General features: G+C 43.7%; 1 protein-coding gene and 1 long non-coding RNA gene across 2 annotated transcripts in view; one reads left to right on the plus strand and one right to left on the minus strand.

The window, feature by feature from the left end:
- LOC147105369 (uncharacterized) overlaps nt 1–13,021 on the minus strand; it is a 28,415-nt gene extending 15,394 nt beyond the window's left edge. The window contains exon 1 of the long non-coding RNA XR_015081745.1: nt 12,844–13,021. This is a non-coding gene — a long non-coding RNA (uncharacterized LOC147105369). The remainder of the gene's footprint in view (nt 1–12,843) is intronic.
- Nucleotides 1–13,330, plus strand: part of slc5a8l (solute carrier family 5 member 8, like) — a 170,677-nt gene that overhangs the window by 146,708 nt on the left and 10,639 nt on the right. The gene's annotated exons all lie outside the window — the stretch shown is intronic.

Here is a 13,330-nt window from a genome sequence, read left to right on the forward strand (position 1 = left end):
CATACCCAGGTCTTACTGCACTGTATCCTAGTGAATGTTCACACTGAGCACTCACTGGCCTATATCCTAGTGAATTTTCACACGCAGCCCTCGGTGCACTACATCCTAGTGAATGTTCACGGCCAGGTCTCACTGCACTATAGTCTAGTGACTGTTCACACCCAGGTCTCCTTGCACTACATCCTAGTGAATATTCACACCCAAGCCTCCTTGCAATACGTCAGAGTGAAGGTTCACACTTAGCATGCAATGAACTATATCCTAGTGAATGTTCACACCTAAATCGCCTTACACTATATCCTAGTGAATGTTCACACCCAGGTCTCACTGCACTACATCCTAGTGAATGTTCACACCCAGGTCTCCTTACACTATCTCCTAGTGACTGTTCACACCCAGGTCTCCTTGCACTACATCAGAGTGAAGGTTCACACTTAGCATGCAATGAACTATATCCTAGTGAATGTTCACACCTAAATCACCTTACACTATATCCTAGTGAATTTCCACAACCAGGTCTCCCTGCACTGCATCCTAGTGAATGTTCACACTTTGCATTCACTGCACAATATCCTAGTGAATATTCACACCCAGGTCTCACTGCACTACATCCTAGTGAATGTTCACACCCAGGTCTTCTTGTATTATATCCTAGTGAATATTCACACCCAGTTCTCACTGCACTACATCCTAGTGAATGTTCACACCCAGGTCTTCTTGTACTATATCCTAGTGAATGTGCACACTCAGCACTCACTGCACAACATCCTAGTGAATGTTCACACCCAGATCTCCTTATAGTATATCCTATTGAATGTTCACACCCAAGTCTCATTGCATTATATCCTCGTGAATGTTCACACCCAGGTCTCACGGCACTATATCCTAGTGAATGTTCACACCCAGGTCTCACTGCACTACATTCCAGTGAATGGTCACACCCAGGTCTCCTTACACTATATCCTAGTGAATATTCACACCCACATCTCATTGCATTATATCCCAGTGAATGTTCACACCCAGGTCTCCCTGCACTATATCCTAGTGAATATTCACACCCAGGTCTCTTTGCACTATATCCTAGTGAATGTTCACACCCAGGTCTCACTGCACTATATCCAAGTGAATGTTCACACCCAGATCTCACTGCACTATATCCCAGTAAATGTTTACACCCAGGTCTCATTTCACTATATCCAAGTGAATGTTCACACCCAGGTCTCACTGCATTATATCCTAGTGAATGTTCACACCCAGGTCTCCTTACACTATATCCTAGTGAATGTTCACACTCAGCTCTCACTGCACTGTATCCTAGTGAATGTTCACACCCAGGTCTCATTGCACTATATCCTAGTGAATAATCACACCCAGGTCTCCTTACACTATATCCTAGTAAATTTTCACACTCAGCTCTCACTGCACTGTATCCTAGTGAATGTTCACACCCAGGTCTCCTTACACTATATCCTAGTGAATGTTCACACTCAGCTCTCACTGCACTGTATCCTAGTGAATGTTCACACCCAGGTCTCATTGCACTATATCCTAGTGAATAATCACACCCAGGTCTCATTGCATTATATCCTAGTGAATGTTCATACCCAGGTCTTACTGCACTGTATCCTAGTTAATGTTCACACTGAGCACTCACTGGCCTATAACCTAGTGAATTTTCACACGCAGCCCTCGGTGCACTACATCCTACTGAATCTTCACGCCCAGGTCTCACTGCACTATAGTCTAGTGACTGTTCACACCTAGGTCTCCTGGCACTACATCCTAGTGAATATACACACCCAAGCCTCCTTGCACTATGTCAGAGTGAAGGTTCACACTTAGCATGCAATGAACTATATCCTAGTGAATGTTCACACCTAAATCGCCTTACACGATATCCTAGTGAATGTTCACACCCAGGTCTCACTGCACTACATCCTAGTGAATGTTCACACCCAGGTCTCAATGCACTACATCCTAGTGAATGTTCACACCCAGGTCTCCTTACACTATATCCAAATGACTGTTCACACCCAGGTCTCCTCGCACTTCATCCTAGTGAATATTCACACCCAGGCCTCCTTGCACTACATCAGAGTGAAGGTTCACACTTAGCATGCAATGAACTATATCCTAGTGAATGTTCACACCTAATTCGCCTTACACTATATCCTAGTGAATGTTCACACCCAGGTCTCATTGCACTATATCCTAGTGAATGTTCACACCCAGGTCTCACTGCACTATATCCTAGTGAATGTTCACACCCAGGTCTCACTGCACTATATCCTAGTGAATGTTCACACCCAGTCTCATTGCACTATATCCTAGTGAATGTTCACACCCAGGTCTCCTTACACTATATCCTAGTGAATGTTCACACCCGTCTCCTTGCACTATATCCTACTAAATGTTCACACCCAGGTCTCCTTACACTATATCCTAGTGATTATTCACACCCAGGTCTCACTGCACTATATCCTAGTGAATGCTCACACTCAGCTCTCACTGCACTGTATCTGAGTGAATGTTCACACTCAGGTCCCATTGCACTATATCCTAGTGAATATTCACATCCAGGTCTCAATGCACTATATCCTAGTGAATGTTCACACCCAGGTCTCCTTACACTATATCCTAGTGAATGTTCACACCCAGTTCTCATTGCACTATATCCTAGTGAATATTCCCACCCAGGTCTCATTGCATTCTATCCTAGTGAATGTTCATACCCAGGTCTTACTGCACTGTATCCTAGTGAATGTTCACACTGAGCACTCACTGGCCTATATCCTAGTGAATTTTCACACGCAGCCCTCGGTGCACTACATCCTAGTGAATGTTCACGCCCAGGTCTCACTGCACTATAGTCTAGTGACTGTTCACACCCAGGTCTCCTTGCACTACATCCTAGTGAATATTCACACCCAAGCCTCCTTGCAATACGTCAGAGTGAAGGTTCACACTTAGCATGCAATGAACTATATCCTAGTGAATGTTCACACCTAAATCGCCTTACACTATATCCTAGTGAATGTTCACACCCAGGTCTCACTGCACTACATCCTAGTGAATGTTCACACCCAGGTCTCCTTACACTATCTCCTAGTGACTGTTCACACCCAGGTCTCCTTGCACTACATCAGAGTGAAGGTTCACACTTAGCATGCAATGAACTATATCCTAGTGAATGTTCACACCTAAATCACCTTACACTATATCCTAGTGAATTTCCACAACCAGGTCTCCCTGCACTGCATCCTAGTGAATGTTCACACTTTGCATTCACTGCACAATATCCTAGTGAATATTCACACCCAGGTCTCACTGCACTACATCCTAGTGAATGTTCACACCCAGGTCTTCTTGTACTATATCCTAGTGAATATTCACACCCAGTTCTCACTGCACTACATCCTAGTGAATGTTCACACCCAGGTCTTCTTGTACTATATCCTAGTGAATGTGCACACTCAGCACTCACTGCACAACATCCTAGTGAATGTTCACACCCAGATCTCCTTATAGTATATCCTATTGAATGTTCACACCCAAGTCTCATTGCATTATATCCTCGTGAATGTTCACACCCAGGTCTCACGGCACTATATCCTAGTGAATGTTCACACCCAGGTCTCACTGCACTACATTCCAGTGAATGGTCACACCCAGGTCTCCTTACACTATATCCTAGTGAATATTCACACCCACATCTCATTGCATTATATCCCAGTGAATGTTCACACCCAGGTCTCCCTGCACTATATCCTAGTGAATATTCACACCCAGGTCTCTTTGCACTATATCCTAGTGAATGTTCACACCCAGGTCTCACTGCACTATATCCAAGTGAATGTTCACACCCAGATCTCACTGCACTATATCCCAGTAAATGTTTACACCCAGGTCTCATTGCACTATATCCTACTGAATGTTCACACCCAGGTCTCACTGCACAACATCCTAGTGAATGTTCACACCCAGATCTCCTTACACTATATCCTATTGAATGTTCACACCCAGGTCTCACTGCACTACATCCTAGTGAATGTTCACACCCAGGTCTTCTTGCACTATATCCTAGTGAATGTTCACATCCAGGTCTCACTGCACAATGTCCCAGTGAATGTTCACGGCCAGGTCTCACTGCACTATATTCTAGTGAATTTACACACTCAGCCCTCACTGCACTATATCCTAGTGAATGTTCACATCCAGGTCTCACTGCACTATATGCTAGTGAATGTTCAAACCCTGGTCTCACTGCACTATATGCTAGTGAATGTTCACACCCAGGTCTCACTGCACTATATGCTAGTGAATGTTCATACCCAGGTCTCATTGCACTATATCCTAGTGAATATTCACACCCAGGTCTCATTGCATTATATCCTAGTGAATGTTCACACCCAGGTCTGACTGCACTATATCCTAATGAATGTTCACACTGAGCACTCACTGGCCTATATCATAGTGAATTTTCACACGCAGCCCTCGGTGCACTACATCCTAGTGAATGTTCACGGCCAGGTCTTACTGCACTATAGTCTACTGACTGTTCACACCCAGGTCTCCTTGCACGACATCCTAGTGAATATTCACACCCAAGCCTCCTTGCACTACGTCAGAGTGAAGGTTCACACTTAACATGCAATGAACTATATCCTAGTGAATATTCACGCCTAAATTGCCTTACACTATATCCTAGTGAATGTTAACAACCAGGTCTCACTGCAGTACATCCTAGTGAATGTTCACACCCAGGTCTCGCTGCACTATATCCTAGTGAATGTTCACACCCAGGTCTCCTTACACTATATCCTAGTGAATTTTCACACCCGGGTCTCCTTACACTATATCCTAGTGAATGTTCACACCCAGGTCTCACTGCACTATATCCTAGTGAATGTTCACACCCAGGTCTCCTTACACTATAACCTAGTGAATATTCACACCCAGGTCTCCTTACACTATATCCTAGTGAAGTTTCACACCCAGGTTTCATTGCACTTTATCCTAGTAAATGTTCACACCCAGGTCTCCTTACACTATATCCTAGTGAATATTCACACCCAGGTCTCCTTACACTATATCCTAGTGAATTTTCACACCCAGGTTTCATTGCACTTTATCCCAGTAAATGTTCACACCCAGGCCTCCTTACACTATATCCTAGTGAATGTTCACACCCAGGTCTCGTTACACTATATCCTAGTGAATGTTCACACCCAGGTCTCACTGCACTATATCCTAGTGAATATCCACACCCAGGTCTCATTGCACTATATCCTAGTGAATGTTCACACCCAGGTCTCACTGCACTATATCCTAGTGAATATCCACACCCAGGTCTCATTGCACTATATCCTAGTGTATATTCACACCCAGGTCTCATTGCATTATATCCTAGTGAATGTTCACACCCAGGTCTCACTGCACTATATCCTAGTGAATATCCACACCCAGGTCTCATTGCACTATATCCTAGTGTATATTCACACCCAGGTCTCATTGCATTATATCCTAGTGAATGTTCACACCCAGGTCTTACTGCACTATATCCTAGTGAATGTTCACACAGAGCACTCACTGGCCTATATCATAGTGAATTTTCACACACAGCCCTCGGTGCACTACATCCTAGTGAATGTTCAAGCCCAGGTCTCACTGCACTATAGTCTACTGACTGTTCACACCCAGGTCTCCTTGCACTACAACCTAGTGAATATTCACACCCAAGCCTCCTTGCACTATGTCAGAGTGAAGGTTCACACTTAACATGCAATGAACTATATCCTAGTGAATGTTCACACCTAAATCGCCTTACACTATATCCTAGTGAATGTTCACAACCAGGTCTCACTGCACTACATCCTAGTGAATGTTCACGCCCAGATCTCCTTACACTATATCCTAGTGAATGTTCACAACCAGGTCTCACTGCACTACATCCTAGTGAATGTTCACACCCAGGTCTCACTGCCATACATCCTAGTGAATCTTCACACCCAGGTCTCCTTACACTATATCCTAGTGAATATTCACACCCAAGTGTGATTGCATTATATCCTAGTGAATGTTCACACCTAGGTCTCCCTGCACTGCATCCTAGTGAATGTTCACACTCAGCACTCACTGCACAATATCCTAGTGAATGTTCACATCCAGGTCTCACTGCACTACATCCTAGTGAATGTTCACACCCAGGTCTTCTTGCACTATATCCTAGTGAATGTTCACATCCAGGTCTCACTGCACAATGTCCCAGTGAATGTTCACAGCCAGGTCTCACTATACTATATTCTAGTGAATTTACACACTCAGCCCTCACTGCACTATATCCTAGTGAATGTTCACACCCAGGTCTCACTGCACTATATGCTAGTGAATGTTCAAACCCAGGTCTCACTGCACGATATGCTAGTGAATATTGACACCCAGGTCTCACTGCAGTATATGCTAGTGAATGTTCACACCCAGGTCTCATTGCAGTACATCCTAGTGGATGTTCACACCCAGGGCTCACTGCACTATATCCTAGTGAATGTTCATACACAGGTCTCACTGCACTATATCCTAGTGAATGTTCACACCCAGGTCTCCTTACACTATATCCCAGTGAATGTTCACAACCAAGTCTCACTGCACTACATCCTAGTGAATGTTCACACCCAGGTCTCACTGCACTACATCCTAGTGAATCTTCACACCCAGGTCTCCTTACACTATATCCTAGTGAATATTCACACCCAAGTGTCATTGCATTATATCCTAGTGAATGTTCACACCCAGGTCTCCCTGCACTATATCCAAGTGAATTTTCACAACCAGGTCTCCCTGCACTGCATCCTAGTGAATGTTCACACTCAGCACTCACTGCACAATATCCTAGTGAATGTTCACACCCAGGTCTTCTTGCACTATATCCTAGTGAATGTTCACATCCAGGTCTCACTGCACAATGTCCCAGTGAATGTTCACAGCCAGGTCTCACTGTACTATATTCTAGTGAATTTACACACTCAGCCCTCACTGCACTATATCCTAGTGAATGTTCACACCCAGGTCTCACTGCACTATATCCTAGTGAATGTTCAAACCCAGGTCTCACTGCACGATATGCTAGTGAATGTTGACACCCAGGTCTCACTGCACTATATGCTAGTGAATGTTCACACCCAGGTCTCATTGCAGTACATCCTAATGGATGTTCACACACAGGTCTCACTGCACTATATCCTAGTGAATGTTCACACCCAGATCTCGCTGCACTATATCCAAGTGAATGCTCATACCCAGGTCTCATTGCACGATATCCTAGTGAATGTTCACACCCAGGTCTCCTTACACTTTATCCTAGTGAATGTTCACACCCAGGTCTCCTTACACCATATCCTAGTGAATGTTCACACCCGGGTCTCACTGCACTGTATCCTAGTGAATGTTCACACCCAGGTCTCCTCACACTATATCCTAGTGAATATTCACACCCAGGTCTCCTTACACTATATCCTAGTGAATTTTCACACCCAGGTCTCATTGCACTATATCCTAGTGAATGTTCACACCCAGGTCTCATTGCACTATATCCTAGTGAATGTTCACACCCAGGTCTCACTGCACTATATCCTAGTGAATATCCACACCCAGGTCTCATTGCATTATATCCTAGTGAATGTTCACACGTGGACTTACTGCACTATATCCTAGTGAATGTTCACACTGAGCACTCACTGGCCTATATCATAGTGAATTTTCACACGCAGCCCTCAGTGCACTATATCCTAGTGAATGTTCACGCCCAGGTCTCACTGCACTATAGTCTACTGACTGTTCACACCCAGGTCTCCTTGCACTACATCCTAGTGAATATTCACACCCAAGCCTCCTTGCACTACGACAGAGTGAAGGTTCACACTTAACATGCAATGAACTATATCCTAGTGAATGTTCACACCTAAATCGCCTTACACTATATCCTAGTGAATGTTCACAACCAGGTCTCACTGCACTACATCCTAGTGAATGTTCACACCCAGGTCTCACTGCACTATATCCTAGTGAATGTTCACACCCAGGTTTCATTGCACTATATCCTAGTGAATGTTCACACACAGGACTCCTTACACTATATTCCAGTGAATGTACACACTCAGCATGGACTGTATTATATCCTAGTGAATGTTCAAACCCAGGTCTCCTTACACTATAGAAACATAGAAAAATAGGTTTGGAGTAGGCCATTCGGCTATTCGAGCCTGCTCCGCCATTCAATATGATCATGGCTAATCCTCTATCTCCCGCTCTCTCCCCATACCCCTTCCCTTGATGCCTTTTGTGTCTAGAAATCTATCTATCTCCTTCTTAAATATATTCAGTGACTTGGCTTCCACAGCCTTTTGTGGTAGAAAATTCCACAGGCTCACCACCCTCTGAGTGAAGAAATTTCTCCTTATCTCAGTCCTAAATGTCCTACCCCGTATCCTGAGACTGTGAGCCCTCGTTCTAGACCTCCAAGCCAGGGGAAACATCCTCCCTGCATCCAGTCTGTCTAGCCCTGTCAGAATTTTATACGTTTCAATGAGAACCCCTCTCATTCTTCTAAACTCTAGTGAATACAGACGTAGTCGACCCAATCTCTCCTCATGCGACAGTCCTGCCATCCCAGGAATCAGTCTGGTGAACCTCCGCTGCACTCCCTCTATGGCAAGTATATCCTTTCTTAGGTAAGGAGACCAAAACTGCACACAGTACTCCAGGTGTGGTCTCACCAAGACCCTGTACAACTGTCGTAAGACATCCTTACTCCTGTACTCAAATCCTCTTGCAATGAAGGCCAACATACCATTTGCCTTCCTAACTGCTTGCTGCACCTGCATGTTTGCTTTCAGTGACTAGTGTACAAGAGCACCCAGGTCCCTTTGTACGTCAGCATTTCCCAATCTATCACCATTTAAATAAAACTCTACCTTTCTGTTTTTCCTACCGAAGTGGATAACTTCACATTTATCCACGTTATACTGCATCTGCCATGTATTTGCCCACTCACTCAACTTGTCTAAATCGCCTTGAAGCATCTTTGCATCCTCCTCACAACTCACAATCCCACCTAGTTTCGTGTCATCAGCAAACTTGGAAATATTACATTTGGTTCCCTCATCCAAATCATTGATATATATTGTGAATATCTGGGGCCCAAGCACTGATCCCTGCGGTACCCCACTAGTCACTGCCTGCCACCCCAAAAAAGACCCATTTATTCCTACTCTCTGTTTCCTGTCTGTTAACCAATTTTCAATCCATGCCAGTATATTACCCCAATCCCATGTGCTTTAATTTTGCACACTAACCTCTTATGTGGGACTTTATCAAAGGCCTTCTGAAAATCCAAATACACCACATCCACTGGTTCTCCCTTATCTATTCTACCAGTTACATCCTCAAAAAGCTCCAGTAGGTTTGTCAAACACGATTTCCCTTTCATAAATCCATGTTGACTTTGTTTAATCCCGTTGATATTTTCTAAGTGTCCTGTTATCACATCCTTTATAATAGACTCTAGCATTTTCCCTACTACTGATGTTAGGCTAACCGGTCTGTAGTTCCCTGTTTTCTCTCTCCCTCCTTTTTTAAATAGTGGGGTTACATTTGCCACCCTCCAATCTGCAGGAACTGTTCCATAATCTATAGAATTTTGGAAGATGACAACCAATGCATCCACTATTTCCATGGCTACCTCTTTTATTACTCTGGGATGCAGATTATCAGGCCCTGGGGATTTATCAGCTTTCAGTCCCATTAATTTCTCCAGCACTATTTTTTTACTAATACTAATTTCCTTTAATTCCTCCTTCTCACTAGACTCTTTGGTCCCTCGCATTTCTGGAAATTTATTTGTGTCTTCTTCCGTGAAGACAGAACCAAACTATTTATTTAATTGCTCTAACAGGTTCCTTATTCCCCATTATAAATTCTCCCATTTCTGACTGTAAGGGACCTACATTTGTCTTCACTAACCTTTTTCTTTTTACATACTTGTAGAAGCTTTTACAATCCGCTTTTATCCTAGTAAATGTTCACACCCAGGTCTCACTGCACTATATCCTAGTGAATGTTCACACCCAGGTCTCACTGCACTATATCCTAGTAAATGTTCACACCCAGGTCTCACTGCACTATATCCTAGTGAATGTTCACACCCAGGTCTCACTGTACTATATCCTAGTGAATGTTCACACCCAGGTCTCAATGCACTATATCCTAGTGAATGTTCACACCCAGGTCTCACTGCACTATATCCTAGTGAATGTTCACACCCAGGTCTCACTGTACTATATCCTAGTGAATGTTCACACCCAGGTCTCAATGCACTATATCCTAGTGAATGTTCAAAGGTAGCTTCCCTGCTCTTTACTTAATTCCTACTTCATCCATAGCTTTCTTCTTTGGATTTGGGTGTTTCATCTTATTTTCCTTTTATGCTGGGTCCTGCCGCAGTCGCCGTCCTATTCTCAGGCTTGTAGTTTGTTCTGACCAGCGATTTACAAGGGCAATAATTAATGAATCACCCAAAAGCTCTTAAACATAGAAAGATAGAAAACAGGAGCAGGAGTAGGCCATTCGGCCCCTCGAGCCTGCTCCGCCATTCAATGCGATCATGGCTGATCATCCAAGTTCAGTACCCGGTCCCTGCTTTCTCCCCATACCCCTTGATTCCTTTAGCCTTAAGAAATATATCCAACTCCTTCTTGAATATATTTAATGAATTGGCCTCTACTGCCTTCTGTGGTAGAGAATTCCACAGGTTCACCACTCTCTGGTTGAAGAAATTCCTCCTCATTTCTGTCCTAAAAGGCCTACCCCTTATCCTTAGACTGTGACCCCTGGTTCTGGATGCCCCGACCATCGGGAACATCCTCCCTGCATCTAGTCTGTTCAGTCCTGACAGAATTTTATAAGTTTCAATGAGATCACCTCTCATTCTTCTAAATTCCAGCGAGTGCAAGCCCAATCGACCCAATCTCTCCTCATACGTCATTCCTGCCATCCCGGGTATCAGCCTGGTGAATCTTCGCTGAACTCCTTCCATGGCAAGAATATCCTTCCTCAGATAAGGCGACCAAAACTGCACACAATACTCAAGATGTGGTCTCACCAAGGCCCTGTACAACTGCAGCAAGATATCCTTGTTCCTGTACTCAAACCCTCTAGCTATGAAGGCCAACATACCATTTGCCTTCTTAACCGCCTGCTGCACCTGCATGCTTACCTTCAGCGACTGGTGCACAAGGACACCCAGGTCTCGTTGCACTTCCCCTTCTCCCAATCTATTACCATTCAGATAATAATCTGCCTTCCTGTTTCTGACACCAAAGTGGATAACCTCACATTTTATCCACGTTATATTGCATCTGCCATGCTTCTGCCCAATCACCCAACCTGTCCAAATCATCCTGGAGTTTCTCGGCATCCTCCTCACAGCACACACGCCCACCCAGCTTTGTGTCGTCTGCAAATTTGGAGATATTACATCTAGTTCCCTTGTCTAGATCATTAATATATATTGTGAATAGCTGGGGTCCAAGGACTGATCCCTGCGGTACCCCACTAGTCACTGCCTGCCACTCGGAAAAAGACCCGTTTATTCCAACTCTTTGCTTTCTATCTGCCAACCAGTTCTCTATCCAAGTCAATACCTTGCCCCCAATCCCATGTGCCTTAACTTTACATGCTAATCTCCTATGTGGGACCTTATCGAAAGCCTTCTGAAAGTCCAAATACACCACATCCACTGGTTCTCCCTTATCTATTTTACTAGTTACATCCTCAAAAAATTCCAGTAAATTAGTCAAGCACGATTTACCTTTTGTAAATCCATGTTGACTTTGTCCGATCCTGTCACTGTTTTCCAAGTGCTCTGCTATTACATCTTTTATAATGGACTCTAGCATTTTCCCCACTACCGATGTCAGGCTTACCGGTCTGTAATTCCCCGTTTTCTCTCTACCACCTTTTTTGAATAGTGGGGTAACATTAGCTACCCTCCAATCCATGGGTACTGTTCCAGATTACATCAAATGTTGGAAGATGATCAGCAATGCATCTACTATTTCTAGGGCCACTTCCTTAAGTACCCTAGGATGTTCATTATCAGGCCCTGGGGATTTATCGGCCTTTAATCCCATCAATTTCCCTAACATCCATTTCCCTACAAAGACTGATTTCTTTCAGTTCCTCCCTTTCATCAGATCCTATGTTCCCCGACATTTCTGGGAGGTTATTTGTGTCCTCCTTTGTGAAGACAGAACCAAAGTATGTATTTAATTGGTCCGCCATTTCTTTGTTCCCCATTATAAATTCCCCTGATTCTGACTGCAAGGGACCTACGCTTGACTTCACCAATCTTTTTCTCTTCACATATCTATAAAAGCTTTTACAGTCAGTTTTTATGTTCCCTGCAAGCTTACTCTCATACTCTATTTTCCCCTTCTTAATTAATCCCTTTGTCCTCCTTTGTTGAATCCTAAACTGCTCCCAATCCTCAGGTTTACTGCTTTTTCTGGCCAATTTATATGTCCTCTCCTTGGATCTTATGCTATCCCTAATTTCCCTTGTTAGCCACGGTTGAGTCACCTTTTTTGTTTTATTTTTATGCCAAGTTAAATAAGATCATTTATTAAAGGAAAAGAGAGAGAAGAAAACAAAAACGCTTATAGATTTAAATGGCAATACACTGCCCTTCTTAGTCTACCTGGCAATATAACGCCCTTCTTACTCTACTCATAGCAATAAAGATGCTCCAGCAATACAATGCCCAAATATGTTCTAAGTAAATGGTCATACAATCACCGCAAAGCGGCCAGCTCCTGTTGATTGGCAACTCTCTCCTTCCGACGATCGGTCGGATTCCCTCCTTGTTGACTGCAGCTCTCCTTCCGACCCCTTGACTGCAGTAACGAAGCTACCTTAACAGCTTCTTTTATATCTTTTTCCTTTCAATGGTGGACAGGATGTTACATCACCAAGGCATCATTGACCTATTGAAGATAGCCTTAGATCATAATAACCAATAATATATCGCGGTTTTTGTTTAAAACTTAACAAGCCCGCATTTGAAGACCACAGTAACAGTTGATTGGCTGGACAGCTCACACAAATCTCAGCCGTCTAGCTGGTTAACTTTTTGATAAGGATTGTTTACTGAAGAGGCCCATTGAGTTCTGTGTTATCTTATCAAGGCCTAATTCGTCATTGTTTACACAGTTGTCTCCTTTAGCTACACAATGTCTTTGTTCCTTCTTGCTAGCACCGTCTGGTTTTTCTGCTTCGC

The sequence above is a fragment of the Somniosus microcephalus genome, chromosome 18, assembly GCF_052327205.1.
Source record: "Somniosus microcephalus isolate GS21.2 chromosome 18, FLI_Smic_1.0, whole genome shotgun sequence".
NCBI lineage: Eukaryota > Metazoa > Chordata > Chondrichthyes > Squaliformes > Somniosidae > Somniosus > Somniosus microcephalus.